Here is an 18,961-nt window from a genome sequence, read left to right on the forward strand (position 1 = left end):
CTCTCAGTGCCGGGCAAGGTCTTTGCTCGGATAATTCTTGATAGGGTTCGCCACCATCTGCTTGAGCACCAGCGTCCAGAGCAGTCAGGCTTTACACCAAAGAGGTCAACGATTGACCGTATCCTTGCACTTCGTGTCCTCACCGAACACAGACGAGAGTTTCGGCAGGGGCTGCTTGCAGCCTATGTTGATCTCTGTAAAGCGTTCGATTCAGTGAATCGGGATGTCCTCTGGAGGATTCTTGGTCTTCGTGGGGTGCCACCGAAACTGATCGATCTGATGTCTGAACTCTACTCTGGTACTGAGAGTGCTGTGAAGTGTGGTGGTACCATCTATGACTTATTTCCAGTTGTTACTGGAGTTCGTCAGGGATGTGTACTTGCCCCCACACTTTTCAGCACTTGTATGGACTGGATTCTAGAGAGGATGTCGGAGAGATCAAGTTGCGGTGCATCGTTTGGCAATGTCAAGATCTCAGACCTTGATTTTGCAGATGATGCAGTCATCTTTGCGGAGACTTTAGACATCCTCTTGGGGGCCCTCGAGGTGCTGAATGAGGAGTCGGAGCCGTTGGGATTACGGATTTCTTGGGTCAAAACTAAGATCCAGGCTTTCGGTGACATCTTGGATGCTGCTGTCCTGTCTGTGTCTGTTTGTGGTGAGGATGTTGAGGTCGTGGAGAGATTCACTTACCTTGGCAGTGATATTCATGTCTCCGCAGGTTGTGAGCCAGAGGTCAATAGACGTCTGGGTCAGGCCTGGGGAGTCATGGATTCACTGGATCATGGGGTGTGGCGCTGCCGGTACCTGTGCGGGAGGACGAAAGTCTGAGTCTTCAGGTCCTTGGTATTTCCAGTCTTGCTCTATGGGTGCGAGACTTGGACTTTGACCAAGGATCTGAGACGGAGACTTAATTCCTTTGGTACCAGGTCTCTTCGGAGAATCCTTGGCTATCGCTGGTCGGATTTTGTGTCCAACGAGCGGTTGCTGAGAGAGACTCGGATGAGATTTGTTACCTGCATAGTCCGTGAGCGTCAGCTGCGGCTGTATGGACATGTGGCTCGTTTTCCTGACGCTGATCCTGCTCACCAGATTCTCTCAGCGAGGGAGTCTCATGAGTGGGAGGCCAGTGGGCCGACCACGTGCCTCATGGTTGCAGCAGGTTGACCATCATCTCAAGGAGATGGGGATGGGCCTGGCATCTGCCTGGGGGATGGCCAGACGGAGGCCCCTGGAGTACCGGCGGAAAGTGGACGCAGCGACGCGCTGTTCTGGCACATGCTCCCATACCTGACCTGACCTCTTCTTTTCCCCTTCTGAATGGGTAGCTCACTGTGTCACATCCACACAACACATATGTGCACAGAAGTGTAGCTGCGACATCAAGAGGATTTTCTGGTACTTCTTGCTCAACACTTCTACCAGCTCATGAATAGGTAGGTATTGATTCTGCCGTTGTATCCAGAGTTCTTGCAATGTGTTCAAGCAGCAGAAGTGATATATACACAGCATAATTGTGTCTGTATCTGTTGCATGCACAACAGCTCGATGGTGATCAAGATATTCCACACAATACGCAAGATGAGCAATAATCCTTGTGTCTGCCTCTTCATGTTCTTCACAAGGTAAGTCCAGAACTGAACTTGATGCTGATGTGATGGAAAGAGTGTGACCTTTGTTTTCCATCATACTACCAAGAATGATGGTCACTCCATCCGGAATAGCTTCAGGACTCTCACAAAGGGAAGTGCCAATGAAGTTCTGAAGATTTCCTTTATTTCTTGGATTCTTCATGAATAAATTCCAGTCTGGAATTTCTAGACTCTTGGATGGTGAGAATTGTCTTGCCTGGTCTGTCTGGTTTCTCCTCTGCTGCTCATCACCCTTCAAAGTATGGCTATCATCAAAATCATACTGATCACCAATGATGTTGACACAGTTGCACATTTCAGGTTTCAACTGCAGGATACACCTGCTTGCGAAGATACAGCTGGGGAAGTTCACCAAATGTTTTCGCACCCATTTTTTGGTATTTATTTACAAATGCCATTGTGTCTACCAGATAAACTGTGTATAGGTCACTCTGTGGTAATGATGGCAGCTGTAAAACAACATCCTGCTCAGCTTCAGCAATTAGCACTGCCACGAAATCAGACTCGTTGCCTTTGCGCATTACAACCCCTGTGCTAAGCGTGGATCAACCTCAAACAGGGATGATGGATAGTCTGTCCACTCATGGGAAAATGCAATCTGTCTTGTGACTGGGTCGGCATCTCGATAGAAACACAGCACACGTGTAGTTGCAGTCTCATCTTGATAGATCCTGATTAAACTCTGTTTCCTTGATGGTTTTGATTTCTTCTGTGAGGAGAAAGTTACCAGCTTCAGTGGTTCAATCTTAATAGAGACCACCTCTTCTGCTTTCATAATGGCTTCCATGCCCTTAGCTTGAGCATGGACCAAGTCTTTTGAAGCAGCCTTCTCACTAGTTGCTCTATTGAGCAGAACCACTTGGTTGTTACACTGGAATGGGTTTATCATCTGCTGGCATATCACTTTCTTGATCTCCTCAACATGCATATGTTCTTCTGTTGCCTGCTTCTGTGTTTCTCCATGATGAGTAGATTCCTGTTGGCCTAGATTAGCCATAGACTTTATGTTCTCTGATACAGCTGTGAGAAATGGTGCTGTTTTCACATATTTATCTCGAGCAGCTGGTGCCTGAGATATGCGTTTGAACAGAGATGTCTTCCCTTCATTGTTGTATGTCTGCTCCAGGGCCATGTCACTCCAAACACCATTGAATTTTCCTTTGGAAGAGTGAACTGTGAAGTACCCAACCTGGATCCAGCAAACCTTAACCGAACTGTGTTCAATAGAGTAAGAGGATTTTGGGGGTAGGGGTAACTTTGGTTGACAAAAATGTTAATTTTCTCTTTAAAAATTGATAGAACTCAATCAAATTTGCTGTTTTAATTAGCCATGGATACCATGTTCATATCACATTAAGAGAAATTAGTATTCTAATGCAGCATCTGCCTATGATAAGAAAAGTTCTAAAGGCCATCTTCAAAAAACGTTATTTTTAAGGCATTTTTCACAAAATTATGTACTTTTACGAGGTTTACTTTCACAAAGGCAATTTTTTTTTGTCATTTTACAATGCACTGATTGAATTCTTACATTTAGTTCACATTTATTTTTCATGAATGTGATTTTTTAATTTTTTTAGAAATTTTATTGACAATTGCTGTTTTATCAAATTTTTCAAATCTTCCTCAAACAAAAACGGCCGCCAAAATTTTTCGCAAGAGCTTATGAATTGCCAACATTGGTTTTCATGAACTGCAAACATATATCTAAACATCCTGGGGGTGTAAAATTTTATAGCAGAGGCTGTAAGGTCCAACCCTAAAACAGCCTCGTACACAGGTTGGCTCCCGGACTAACTACCTCCGTGTGTGTGTGTGCGTCTCTAGCCTTGTCATTATCATGCAGTCTCTCCTCTATTTTTTTTGTCTCCCGTGTCTCTATACATTTATAAGTTTCTGTTGTCCCCTCCTGTCTATTAGTCTCCGCTTCTTTCTGGCGTCTTTCCCTTATCTTTACGTAGGTCAACCTTGCTTTCTCTTTAAGTCGCTCCCGTCCTTCCCTGTTTTTCACTCCTTGCTCTTTCACGATCTCCGCGTACCTCATCCTTGCTTTCCGTATTAATTGTTCTTTTCTCTCCCTCGCAATTACTTTCACCTCGTCTCTTGTCTCCCGAATTACTTTTTCCTTACCCGCCTCCACCGCGGGCCCGACAGCCGTTGCACCCCCTTCCAGCTCGTTCGTTCCGACACGTGGAGTCGCCATTTTAAGTTCCCTGCTAACGGCCTTCATGCCCGCCTGCAGGCATCGGCCCATGTTCTGCGTCTCACCCCGGAGCTTTTTCATTTCCTCCTTCATCTGCTGTGTATTCGCATCCATCGTCGTTTTCACTTCATTTGTATTTGTATCCATCTTTTCGTTCATTCCTTTTATTTCGTTTTTCACTTCGTTTGTCATTGCCGCCAGCATGGCGCATAGCTGGGCCATGTTGGGTGCGCTTGGGTGAGCCGTTTCGGCAGGGGTCGGGAGGTTTTGGTGGAGAGGGGGAGGGGAGGTGTCATACACCGCGGCCGCTGCCGCACCCATTTCGGCCTCTGGGTTCAGTTGGGCGAGTTCGTTTTCCTGTACAATTAACATTTCTTGCACGGGGATTTCATCCTGAGCCATGGATCCTACACATTCTACATCCATTTCTAATACCCCCGGCTCCCGCTCGCCTTGAGACGCCATCTTGCTTCTCTTAAAGGGTTAATTTAGCTCGCTCGTAATTTGGAGGGAATCGGGGGTCGCTTCTCTCACCCCTGGACCGATTCCCGTGAATTTAGCTGGAGACAGGAGAGCCCGTTTTCCTGTTCTCCTATACCAGTGCCGCGAGGAGGGCGTTGGGTTTGTATCGCATGACCTGACACCAGTGTTACGGATTCGCGCCCGCCGGCGTGCGAACGGCCACGTAACTCGAATCGCGGCACGTCGCCCACCGGACGGACAATCCAGTCGTGACCCTCTCGGACTAACGCCGGGAACCAGTCATGGGTGGACCTTTCGGTCTCACCGCGATCGAGCCAATCGGCCCCCGCGTGGGATAGGGTTGCTCGCCAAATTCGACCTACCTAAGTACCCACACGGAGGGTAGACCGGGCGATCGCACCTCGCCGCAGGTCGACTTCGGACACGGGCCACTTAAGCGACCCGTTCCGTACTATCGGGATAACCGAGCGGTGTTATCGTCGGCCTCGACGGTTCGATTAATTATCGGGCGTATTCAGCCCACTACCAACCCTTTACGTGAAGCAAGATGAGGATTCAATGAAAGAAATGACGAAGTGAAGCGGGAAAACAGTTCAACATAAAGCACATTTATTCGCGATGAACGGAAAGCACACATATACAATTCCACCAAAAGCACATAGAAAAGAAGAAGACAAAAAGCAAATGCGACAATGCAGATCTAATACCGACTACGCGAGCACACGGCAACACTTATACAATTTTACTTCACAGACGGCGCCGACAACACACATTCCCAAAGCAAAAGAAAAGAGAACCACCCTCCAGGATGAGGGGGTAGGCGGGCCTGGGGCCGAGACCGTGTCGGGCCTACCCGTCTGATGATGAGACGCGGAGCGGCGGTGGTGCCTCAACTCCGCGGGCCTCGCGGACAGTGTCCGGCAGGGGGTGGGAAGGGGGCCCCCTTTGTCGCACTATCTCAGCACGGGGGGAAACAGGAGGGGGTTGCTGATGCTCGGGGAAAGGAGGATATAACCCTGTCTCGGGTCCCGCGGCGAGCGTCTCCTCCTCCACCTCGGTCGCGTTGCTGGCCTCTCTGGTGTGCAGCTCCCGGCACCGACGCGAGCACCCCCTCGTCTGCCTTCGCCGCCGCCGCCGCCTCTCCACAGCTCCGTCCTCTTCACTCCGACTCCGCGAACTCCCAACTGCACTGAACTTCCAACGCACTCCAACCTTCTGACGAACGCGGTCGCTTATATAAGCCCCGTGGCTTCGCCTTTGACCCCCTGCCTTCGACCTTTCACCTCGCTCCCCATTGGCCCGAGAAAAAGTGGGCGTGAATGCTTTTTGATCCATGAATTTGCATATAGCGACCGCCCTCCAACGCCCTGGAGGCGGGGCCAAATCGCCCCTCGCTCACCGATTGGACGGAACAAAAGTGGGCGTGAGTCGTTTTTGATCCGTTTTTCTGCGGAAAGTCCGTGGTTTTGTACACGCTGTTCGGCGCGCGCCCTGCACGAGTCCAATACCGGTACCCACAAGCGGCGCAAGAACGGTGGCGATGCGACGGTTGCGAGGTGTGACGGTAAAGGTCGTGGCTGTTGTGGTGAAGCGGCGTTGTGGTGGGTGGTTGATGTTGTGATGACTGTTGAGACGTGGTTGGTGGTGGTAATAATGGCGGTTGGTCCAAAATAAAGATAGTAAAAGAAAAACGGCTATCCTGAAGAGTCGCAGCATGCATGAATGACATTTATTCCCTCTAGACAACGGGTTTGGGCCTAACTACACATATACTTACCGAGATATCTCACCTAAGGGACCTGAATGGTGGTTTGCGAATTTGGTAACCACAACAATATGTTTTTGGGCTTGTCGGTCTATTCGTGCATGTGTGCGTCCATCTATTATCACGTTTTTTTGTTACCATGATAACTATTAAACCACTGAAGGGATTTCAACCAGATTTGGCACAAGTATGGATTGTAATACAATGATGAACTGATTAGATTTTGGGTTCAAAAGGTCAAAAGTGACCTTCAGTTGAAAATCATTTTGTTACTGTATCGTACACCAGCCAAACATGGAAAAGTCCTCTAGAAAACGATTTCTAGTGCATTTTTTGTTAATAGCAGGCATCCATGCTAGATCAATCAGTCATAGGGTGGGGAAGAAAATGTATGTGGATGCCACCCTCGATTTTGACCTTAAAGGTCATTTCCAAGGTCAAATAGGTGAAATTTTGTGTTTTTTTTACATTGTGCATGAATTGACATCAACTTTGCCTCCTCTATCCATATAAACTATTTATATTTTCAAAAACATGCATTTAGCCTGTTTAATTAACAAGTGAATTTTAAGTTTTACACATATGTGTATGGCATTCTGAAACACAAAAATGTGATTTTCTCGAAATGTGTTTATTTTTCACGTTAAAGTAATTTGCACACCGAATCTTTTTGGTTTAAACTATCACACACATTCGGTATACTAATTTGTCACTGTAAAATCCTAAACAAACTTTTTTTGCAATGGCCACTCGCTTTATCTTTAATTAAAAACTGTATAGCCCCCTCTTGTGGCAGTCAGATTTGTTCTAGTACACCAGCCAACATCTGATTTTATGGTGAATTGCTTGTTTATAACAGGCATCCATGCCAGATCAATTATAGTCATCGTGTGGGGAAGAATTTAATGTTGGTGGATGCAACCACTGATTTTGACCTGAAAGGTCATTTTATCCTGGACTTTTCCCTGTTGAAAGCTCATTTAATGTTTATATTTGCAAAAAGATAGTGATACTATTGCTGAAGTACACAGTCTCTGCAACATTGTGTATTATATGCCTTAATGTGCGGCCCTACATATATGATGCGAAACAGCAAACTTTTTTGATCTGAAAAAGGGCTATATGGTTTCGCCATTTATCCATCATTACAATGTGTTTAAAATATTAATTAAATTAATGTGATGTTGCTGAGTGTGACCAGCTGGGTGACACAACGGAAAGGGAACATACAGTATTGGGTGTGTCGCATAAGCCTACATGCACATGCATGTGTATCGGCATGAGGCTCTTGGTATGAATCTACTGGCCAGTTGGATTACAGCAGTCAATCGCATCACATCCGCAGGCAAAAGTGCACCTGAAGTTCTCTCTGAAGCAAGTACATCGAGCTGTTCTGCATTTTGATTTGCATCCACAGGCTACCAGCTCCAGGCAGGCTTTTGGGATTGGGGGTAGCCTTGTCCACATGGCTTTAAGGCAACCAGACTCCTTCCTCCAAGCTGAGGTGTCTGTAGGCGATGAGACATCTATGTGTTCCTGGTCTGCTTGCAACAAAATCTTTGCCTGATAATTGGCGCGTATAGCGTGAAGTTCCAGTGCATCCCTTGTCGGTGGTAACATCTCTAGTCCCTTCTTAGCCTTTCCAAAGAGTTGGAGCCTGGCAGGGTTGACGGTTCATTGGTCAAGTGTCCCATACAGGTGACACACAAACTGTTCAATAGGTGCAAAGTCTCCATCACGACCGATCCCCTTGACAAGAAGTGGTTGGCTTTCAAATGCTTTCCAGCATGACTTCTTTGCATGGCCACTGAAATAAGATGTTGTGTCACAACCGGTTAGCCCATGGAAGCTGAGTAGGTTTTCCCTCACAGGTTGTGTAAGTCTCTCAGATACAGCGTATAGCGGGTAACATTTCCGATTCTTTGCTGTTCCAGACACCATCCACACTTCGGATATTCTTGTTGATACAAAGTGTATCAGAAGTAGCATGACATCTGTGTCTCTGCAGATTACGAGCACTCTTTGGTATCCTTCATTAACTGCCTCACATGAATGGAGTATCAGCCTGGTATCAGCCTCTTCATGGTTTCCGTGAAGCCTGGGGTCATCTCTCCTTGTTGACCTTGCATCAGTAACATCTGTAAATCCGCCTCCGGTTACCAGCTCAAATCGCCCGGACAGATCTTTACCTTTCTTTATGATTTCCTCAGCTAAGAAATTGGCAAGATCAGCTTTGTTCTCATCCAAGGCAATGAACTGGACCCAAACCTGTGGGAGTGGGACATTGGGCCCATCGATGAGCTTGTGGATTGGTATCTTTTTTCCCAGTCGCTTTGAGCGAGTCACTGCCTTGATGGAGCTTTCCCCAATGTAGCGATCAAATACTACATCAACTCTTGTTGTGTGCTGTCCAAAGTGACGTGTTAGTTTTTTCAAACACATCAGCATATTCACCAAATATCTGACACCCAACAGGCTTTCCTAGAGCTTGGATGAGGGCATGACCATCTATAATCACACATGTCTTCTTGTCAGCTTCTGGAACTTCAGGAGGTACTTGTAGTCTTGCCATCAATATGTTAATCAGCTCCGACTTTGAAGCAGAGTTCATCTTCCCTCCAACCTTGGCCATAGATTGGATCAATAAAGGATTGGAGAGAGTTCATGCTTGAGAATGGTCGCCATTTCCAGTGGTCGCCGGGCGGTGACAGCATTGAGCAATCGCTGCAGTAGCTTTCTGTCAGCTTTGATTGTTTTCTGTACATTCTGTTTAGTAGATACATTTTCCTTGTACAAATCAGCGAAGGTTTTTGAGTGGTGCTTCCTGAGTGTGTCATGAAACCCGACAGTTCCCTCAATCAGCCATAAGAACGTTTCTTTGTACATAGTACTGCATCAACGGTACGGGGCAATACATGTGTAATTTGTCCCAAATGTGGTATGATGGTCCATTTTACGGCATTCCGTCATTCCAAACACAATTTTAGTATGTCCTCTGAATAGTTGTTTACCGATTAACAATATGGTTTAACTCAAATCTAAATGTGGAATTGCCAGGCTCAAACTTAGACCAAATAAAGACTCCCCGTACACAGTGTATACCAGCCGTCAAATAAGACATGTAAATGCCCCGGTCCCATTTCCTTAATGGGCCCAAATAATTGTTGTATATATCTCTCTAACCAACACATGTCTATTTTTTTTAATCAGTTACTCACTTTTGATGTGCAGTTTGCGTCAATTATGTACACTGCCTGATAAAGCATGGTCACAACACCAAACCGCCACGTTGGAATTTCTTTGAACAAATCTGCCACAAGAGGGGGCTATAAAGTGTTTAAGAACAAATAAAACAAGTGGCCATTGCAAACAAAATAATTGTTTGGTAGCTTATTGAACGTGTATGATAGTTTAAACCAAAAGATTCGGTGTGCAAATTACTTTCACATGCAGAATAAAAACATTTCGAGAAAATCACATTTTGGTGTTTCACGATGCCATACACATATGGGTAAAAAAATAAAATTCACTTGTTAATTAAACACCCTAAATACATGTTTTTGATATTAAAAGTAGTTTATATGGATAGAGCGAACAAAATTGATGTCAATTAATACACAATGTAAAAAACACAAAATTTGACCTTTTGACCTTGAAAATGACCTTTAAGGTCAAAATCGAGGGTGGCATCCACCCACATTTTCTTCCCCACCCTATGACTGATTGATCCAGCATGGATGCCTGCTATTAACAAAAAATGCACCCCAAAGTTAAAAAAAAATACATGTTGGCTGGTGTACTAGTAATGACGAGAACCACTGAAGGGATTTCAACCATACTTGGTGCAAGTATGGAATGTCATACAAATATTAAATTTTTGGGTTCATAAGGTCAAAGGTCATGTGCCCTTTTGGAATTGTATTGCAAACTATAACTTGAGTTAGAAACATGTGATGTTGTCTCGCTTTCACAATTATATCTCTTCTCTCTCATGCTCTCACATCTTCTCTCATGTGGTGTTTAATTTTTCTTGTGACCTTTAATTGAGGTGAAATGTAATAATGAGTTGACATATAACACAGGTGGAGGCATATCCATCGACGCATTTGCATCTGTTTTCTAGTTTGTCATAAAGATCATGCTGAAGATTTTAATTATACATGGGTTTTTCAGAAGCTACGATTGCATCCGCTCTATTTCAGTCATTTCACAATGGAGAGTAGAGTCGTGATCTGCAAGGTAAGAGTGTTGCCTCGGAAAGCTGAAAGGTTTGGAGCAAGATCTGACTGAAAAATGCTCCCATGTTGGATACAAATGATGAGGAAGGAGATTGGAAAAGATAAATTATCAGCAGTGTCAAGCTGTATCACAGGAGCGGAGGAAGCAGAGAGGTCAAAAGGGGTATGTCCTGAGTAGAGCTAAAAGAAGGAAGGTGACTGGATACTCTTTCCCTGGTGGAAAATCTGCAATTGCAGTTGAGATTCCAATGCCCCAACTCAAGGTGATGGTGAATACTTCATGATGCTGCCTACAAAGGCCATTAATATTTTTTCTTAGACTCATCAAGAAAGAACATTTTGCTATGTTTGTTTCACTTGCTAAGGAATCGTCTATTTATTTCATACGTAGCTAGGGGAGTGTGGGAGAAGTGGGGAGAAATTGTGGGGAAAGTGGATCAAAGCGGTTGAGAGGTAATTGTTAAAGGGAAGGATTGCACAGGTATGAGGCATCTGTTGGGAAATAATTGAAGTAGGCGCTCAAAATTCCACATTTTTCCATACGTAATAAAGTGATGGCCTCTATGTTATCTCAAGAATGCTAACAAAATATTTGGCTTCATTAATTGATGTGGTGTTACGTTACTGCAAAAGAAGAAGTGCATTATAATTGTATTTTCTGTCATGCATTGCTCTGTGGTTTAAATGCATATTGTCCCAAAAGTTCCACCACCTCACCTACATAAGAGATGTTTTATCGATGCCAAACTTTATTCCTGTCATATTATTACCCCAACGTTTGACTCTGTCAATAGGAGGGGTTTTCAAATTGTTTTTTTTCCTCCTCATCCTCCTCACATTTACATCATTGCTGCGATTGGTCATCAGACCGTCCACGAGATCAGTAACCGATCACAGATTGAGCCCTTCAGACCTCCTGTCAATCAGAGTTAGGCCGTGCCCAGGCACGTGGTCAGTCTGTCTTCACCGTTTAAAATTAAACAGTCACACACAAAGGACATGTCTTCGTTTGGACATGTCTTCGTTAAGATTTGGATAGATTTATGTTTGTCATCTTTAAATGTAATGTCACCTTACATTGTGTAGTCAATTTGTATCTACATTTATTTTATCGAAGAAATCGACGTCATGACATACAAGGGGTGGGGGTAGTGCATAGTCGCCATCCTGTTATGTTTGGTAATCGGCTATGTAAGTATTATCAGCATCATTTAGTAATCGGCTTTTATTTGACCTCGCGATCATTCATGGTATTCAGCTTGTATTGTCTGGTAATCAGCTGTGCAAGTATCATCAACATAATAGAGTAATCGACTTTGATTTGACACCCAATCATTCATGGTATTCATTCTTGTTATTTTTTATATTGTCTGGTAATCGGCTGCCCAAGTATCAACATAATTTGGTAATCAGCTTTCATTCAACGTCAGGGTCATTCATGGTATTCAGCTTGCTCTATATAATCTTTTCCTCGTCGACCTTTGGCCGGTGGTCAAACAACTCTTCGATCCCAGCTTTGCTTCTGACATGCCCTCAACATGGTGGCCGTGGCTGTGTTAAGGTCTTCCAATGATGCAGAACGTTTTCCCTTTTTTCATTTTGCGCAATAAGTGCAAGTCACATGGAGTTGAATATTGTGGATGAGGTAAACGTTTTCCACTCCCAAGACTCGAACACGTCACGGACATTGTGTTTTGCATGTAGTGCAGCATTGTCATGGAGGAGGATGGTGTTGTTCAGAATAACTGGCCATGGATTATTATGCCAAACAATATGGTGGTAGTCTCCATTCATTGCTGCATTCATTCAACGTGAAACACCTTGATGCCTCTTTCTTCGCATTTCACCTTTTTAGGACACGGATAAGTCGTCCTTTTCCACTCTATTGAACAAGACTTCAGTTCTGGCATGGAATTGCTGCAGAAGGTTTTCTCTCCAACAGTTGATGCATTCCAAGAAAGCTTCATCTTCCCGACGAAAAGGATGTTAATATGGAGCAAACCAGTTCGTTTTATGCTCCTCTTTGAGAACACTGGCATTCTTGTTTTTTTTCTCAGATCCTCGGTAACTGCGAAACATTGTTGACTTCTAGCTCTTTCGCAAGTTCTTGCATTGTAGTCCATTTGCCATTATTATGTCTTCCATTGTCAACCTTGTTAATGTGGAAAGTGTATGGTTTTATGATTGTTTTGGACTAACATGGGTCCATGAATAAAATTCAGGTTGGTTGCCGGGGTGGCTACCTTGGGGAACTCCTGTAATTTGCATAAATTCAAGATGGCCGCTACAGGTCAGACGATGGGGCTAAGTTTTTAATCGGTCAACATGTAATCCTGTGTAATACCTCTTTTCCATATGATTTTGACATGAGGAATTCAATTTTGGGGTTATTTTTTACGTTCAGGAATAAATAGAGGTTCACATGAAATGTCCATGACTATTTTCTGCTGAAAATTATGCAACACCAATGCAAAAGTGAAGTCATGAATGGTTCACAACAGTATGTTGATAATCAGAAAGCATACACATTGTCATGTCATCATATTGGACATCTTAGGAACAGAGGACAGAGAGCCTAGTCGACAACTTACGTATTGTTCATTCCCATTCATTGTACTCGTCCCCTTCCGTATCCTCGTCTCTTTCCAGTTCTGCTTCGACACTCCCTTCTTCCACTTCACTTTCACTGTCCTCCACAGTCTTGTGTAGGTTGAAGCACTTGTCACTGCAACCACAAGTGCAGTATAGCATGCAGGAGATCTTTGCATGGTGACAACTGCAACTTGCAGTACTGCAGGCCTTCCCCTCTGCTTTGCATCCACACCGCACAACATCCATGAGGTTCAAAGGGGCTGGTGGAGTAGCAGAAGTTGCTGGCACTGGGATTCCATCTCTGATGTCCCATCCATATTTTGTAATGTCAAGTTCAGGTGGGGCCTGCTGATCAGCTGATTTTGCAAGTACTGTCTGTAGATCTTCTTCCTCTTTCGGCTTGCTCCCGCTAGGGGTCGCCACAGCGGACCAACTGTCTCCATTTTGCTCTATCCTCCACATCTTCCATTGACACTCCAACCACCCGCATGTCCGCCCTCACCGCATCCATGAACCTCTTCTTTGGCCTTCCTCTTCTCCTCCTGCCTGGCGGCTCCATCTTCAACATCCTTCTCCCGATATACTCCGTTTCCCTCCTGTGCACATGTCCAAACCATCGCAATCTCGCCTCTCTCACTTTGTCTCCAAACCGTCCTACCTGCGCTGTCCCTCTAATACACTCATTTCTTATCCTATCCATCCTCGTCACTCCCAACGAGAATCGCAGCATCTTTAACTCTGCCACCTCCAGCTCTGCTTCCTGTCTTTTTGTTAGCGCCACCGCCTCCAAACCATACAACATAGCTGGTCTCACTACCGTCTTGTATACTTTCCCCTTCACTCTTGCAGCTACCCTTCTGTCACAAATCACTCCTGCAACTCTTCTCCACCCACTCCATCCTGCCTGCACTCTCTTTTCACCTCTCTCCCACACTCTCCGTTACTTTGGACAGTTGATCCCAAGTATTTAAACCAATCCACCTTCCCCACCTCAACTCCTTGCAACCGCACCATACCACCACCCTCCCTCTCATTTACGCACATGTACTCCGTCTTTCTCCTACTGACTAACATTCCCCTTCTCTCCAGTGCGTACCTCCACCTCTCAAGGCTCGATTCAGCCTGCTCCCTACTCTCCCTACAGATCATGATGTCATCCGCGAACATCATGGTCCATGGAGACTCCAGTCTGATCTCGTCCGTCAACCTGTCCATCACCATTGCAAACAGGAAAGGGCTCAGAGTCGATCCTTGGTGCAATCCCACTTTAACCTTAAACCGGTCCGTCATTCCTACCGCACACCTCACCGCTGTCACACTGTCCTCATACATATCCTGCACGATCCTCACATACTTCTCCACCACTCCCGACTTCCTCATACAATACCACAACTCCTCTCTTGGCACCCTATCATAAGCTTTCTCTAAATCCACAAACACACAATGTAACTCTTTCTGGCCTTCCCTATACTTCTCCATCAACATTCTCAAAGCAAACATCGCATCAGTGGTGCTCTTTCCTGGCATAAACCCATATTGCTGCTCACAGATCGTCACCTCTCCTCTCAACCGAGCTTCCACTACTCTTTCCCACAACTTCATGGTGTGGCTTAACAACTTTATCCCTCTGTAATTTCCACAGCTCTGCACATCACCCTTATTCTTGAAAATCGGAATCAGTACACTTAATCTCCACTCCTCCGGCATCCTCTCACTTTCCAAGACTTTATTAAACAATCTGGTTAACAACCCCACTGCCATCTCTCCTAAGCATTTCCATGCCTCCACTGGTATTCCATCTGGGCCAACCGCCTTTCCACTTTTCATCTTCTTCATAGCAGTCCTCACTTCATCCTTACTGATCCACCCCACTTCCAGATTCACTATCTCCACCTCTTCCAACCTTCTCTCTCTCTCATTTTCTTCATTCATCAGCTCCTCAAAGTACTCCATCCACCTTCTCAACACACTCTCCTCGCTCGTCAGCACATTCCCATTTGCGTCCTTTATCACCCGAACCTGCAGCACATCCTTCCCAGCTCGGTCCCTCTGTCTTGCCAATCGGTACAAATCCTTTTCCCCTTCTTTTGTATCCAACTTCTCATACAGCTCGTCATATGCCTTTTCCTTGGCCTTAGCCACCTCTCTTTTTGCTTTTCGACGCCACTCCTTGTACTCCTGCCGACTTTCTTCATCTCTCTGACTATCCCACTTCTTTTTAGCCAACCCCTTCTTCCTTATACTTTCCTGTACCTCCTCAATCCACCACCAAGTCTCCTTATCTTCCTTCCTCTGTCCAGATGTCACACCAAGTACCTTCCTAGCTATCTCCCTCACAACTTCTGCTGTCGTTGCCCAATCATCCCACCCATCTTTACCATCATCCAACGCCTGTCTCACCTCCTCCCTAAATTTCACGCAACAGTCTTCCTCCTTCAGCTTCCACCATCTGGTCCTTGGTTCAGCCCTCACTCTCTTCCTCAACCTCACCTCTAAAGTCATCCTACAGACCACCAATCGATGCTGTCGAGCTACACTCTCCCCTGCCACAACCTTACAGTCACTAATCTCTTTCAGGTTGCATCTCCTACTTAAGATGTAATCCACCTGTGTGCACTTTCCTCCACTCTTGTATGTCACCCTGTGTTCCTCCTTCTTCTTGAAATACGTGTTTACCACTGCCATTTCCATTCTTTTTGCAAACTCTACCACCATTTGCCCTTCCACATTTCTCTTGTTGAGACCGTACCTCCCCATCACCTCCTCATCCTCTTTATTCCCTTCCCCAACATGTCCATTGAAATCTGCTCCAATCACCACTCTTTCATCCTTGGATACACTCTCCACCACTTCATCTAACTCACTCCAGAAATCTTCTTTATATTCCATCTCACACCCCATATGTGGGGCATATGCACTGATGACATTCATCATCACCCCTTCAATTTCCAACTTCACACTCATCACTCGGTCAGACACCCTCCTCACCTCCAATACCCTCTTGACATGATCTTCCTTCAGGATTATCCCGACACCATCCACCATCCCATCCACACCATGGTAGAACAGTTTGAAACCACCTCCAATGCTCCTCGCCTTACTCCCCATCCACTTGTCTCTTGTACACACAGTATGTCCACCTTTCTTCTCTCCATCATATCAGCCAACTCTCGCCCTTTGCCAGTCATCGTCCCAACATTCAGAGTTCCAACTCTCACCTCCACACTTCTACCCTTCCCCCTCTCCCACTGCCTCCGGACTCGCCTTCCCCGTCTCCTTCTCCTCCTTCGCCCAGCAGTAGCACAATTTCCACTGGTACCCTGCTGACCACCGGTACCGGTGGCGGTCGTTGGTAACCCGGGCCTCGACCGATCCGGTATGGAAATTCGTTTTGTTGTCCGCATAATGATTTGGCATAGGTTTTTACGCCGGATGCCCTTCCTGACGCAACCCTGGTCGCCTCTTACGACACACAGGGATATGGTACACCTATTCTAACCGGGGCATACACCGGGCCCAGTACAACTGGTGCTCATTTCGCCGACCTCGGAAGGATGGCAGGCTGAGTCAACCCCCTGGTGTTTTCGACTTGGTTTATATATATTTATATATATATATATATATATATATAGATACATATATATATATATATATATATATATATATACACATTATATATATATACACATTATATATATATACACATTATATATATATACACACATTATATATATATATATATATATATATATATATATATATATATATATATATATATACATACATATATTAATTCAGTGTCCCAACGGGGCTTGAACTCAGGACCTCTTGGGTCCCAAGCCACTGCCCTTACCACTGCGCCAACACCAGGATAAAGTACTGTCTGTAGATGTGCATGCAAAATATGTAGGAAGAGATTGATCTCAGTTGGAGGTAATGCCATGAGCTTGAGGGGCTTGCCAGACTTCCTTGTGTACACATAGTACCTCATCTCACTCATCGTGGTACCTTCTGGCTGACCATACAGGGCACAGAAGAATGTCCGCCCTGCTTCCATGAGCTGTTCATGGCTTGCGTTCAGCTCGCCAAGTGCGGAGTACAAACCAGGGAAGTTGCCAGCTCTCAGTGTCTTCAGGGCTGACTATTTGCCCTTGCCGTATGCGTATGACGTGGTATCTGAGCCAGTGATGTAGTGCATTCCCAAAAGCTGCAGACACTTGGGGCCAAGCTGGTCACAGGTGGTGTTGATATCCCAAATTGCTCCATCTCACCTTTCCATCTGCACTGTGGCCTGGATATTGCGCTGGTAAACCCAGTAAACCATCAATACAAAAACATCAGTGTCATCAGAGAGGATACGTATCATTCTTGCATTACATTCAGCAGCCATGAGCAGGTGTGAGATCATTGTAATGTCTGCTTCATCATAGTTGAACGCATTCTACTCAAACCCATGAATTGGTGGAGAAGCTGAGCATTGTCACCGAGAAAATGAGCAACGGATTTCCTGAATCTCAGGACCTCATCATATGACGTTGTGAACCCATGTTCATGAAGGAGCTTTAGAAGATCAGAACTGCCATGGCGGTGCAGTAGTTTGACAGCCAGTCCTAATGTTGTCTGATTTCTGGTACCTGTAACATGACTTTGAATTGACTGGCTCAGGCTTAGAGATTTCCTGGTCATTTCACCACCAGACACTGTCTGAAATCAACCTCAGTAAAGTTGGGCTTGTTGCCTTGATTGTGTTGGCTTGTGTAAATTCTGAGGTCATAATTGGCACTGTTGTACTTGACTGAGTATGCCTCCTTCTTGATCTGCCTTACCACAGAATCAATACTCCTCTCATCTGTATCATCCACTTTAACCATTTTCAGATGGTTAGCAATGGACTCACGGAAACCAACAATGGTAGCACATCCATCTACCCGAACTAACATAACGTCCTTACTCATGCAGTCTGTTAGTTTGCTAAACATATCACGTCGAGTGAGTTTGCCACCAAGATCACAGTACAGGGAATGCAGTTCAACGCTATTCAACATCTTTGACCTGTCACAATTCATGCGCTCCATGACGTTCTTTAGGGCACTTTCTTCTGCAACACCAGTTGGCAAATCAGCATATTTAGGGACTGTCATGAAACTGTTATAACAGCGTACATGGTATTTGCACTCAGCTGCAGGGAGATCAACCAAATATCCAATATGTAACTTGACCGTTCTGGCTACTTCATCATTACGTTGCTCAGCAGCATTAATGATGGCATCTTTCATAGTTGGGATGGGATTACCTTCCTTGTCAAAACGTTATTTAGTCAGCACTGACGAACACGATCCCATCTTTCTGGGTGTTTGTCATCAACAGGTAAACATTCTTTGCCACAAAAAATGCAGTCACGTTTGTAAACAAACGCACCACTGCCTGTTGCCTGTGTGCGAGATCTTGTCACTGTAACACAATCATCTTCAGCTTTTCTTTTCTGTGATTTACGAAGTCTCTCAATTTTTTGTTTTGATGTGTAAGTACAGTAGCATCCTTTGTGACATTCTATGCGAACAGCATCACTACCACCACCATCAACAATGTCCTGTAGTTTTGCACGTAGCTCTTCATCTCCACAGGCTTTGGCACAGGAGATCAATGTCTTGATCCCTTGATCAGCGAATTTCTTCAATTCCCCTCCACCATGACACACGGGAAGAATGCACCTTGAATCAGCCATATCTGTAAAAACAAAACAATGAATTAGTAACTCGCATTAATGTCGTATGCGAGCATCCAGTTGTCAGAATAGTGACCTTGTTGTCATTCAAAATGTATCTCACACGGCAAACAATTGCCAGGAACTCGAACAATGACCTCAAATTTACTTCTAATCACAAAAATAAGGTTAAATATTGATTCCTCGTGCCAAAATTAAATGGAAAAGATGTCTCGTGTAATTTTAAGTTCATTACCTAAAAAGTTATATTTTCAGCCCGGTCGATGACGGCCATCTTGTATTTGTGCAAAAATAACAGATTTC

General features: G+C 44.9%; 1 protein-coding gene and 1 pseudogene across 3 annotated transcripts in view; one reads left to right on the plus strand and one right to left on the minus strand.

Annotated features, from left to right (window-relative positions):
- The window catches only part of NXN (nucleoredoxin), a 145,731-nt gene that overhangs the window by 70,485 nt on the left and 56,285 nt on the right, over positions 1-18,961 (plus strand). The gene's annotated exons all lie outside the window — the stretch shown is intronic.
- On the minus strand, positions 7,346-8,588 carry LOC147028265 (uncharacterized; annotated as a pseudogene).

Source organism: Eptatretus burgeri, chromosome 4, assembly GCF_056783735.1.
Source record: "Eptatretus burgeri isolate ZD-2024b chromosome 4, Ebu_testis_v1, whole genome shotgun sequence".
NCBI lineage: Eukaryota > Metazoa > Chordata > Myxini > Myxiniformes > Myxinidae > Eptatretus > Eptatretus burgeri.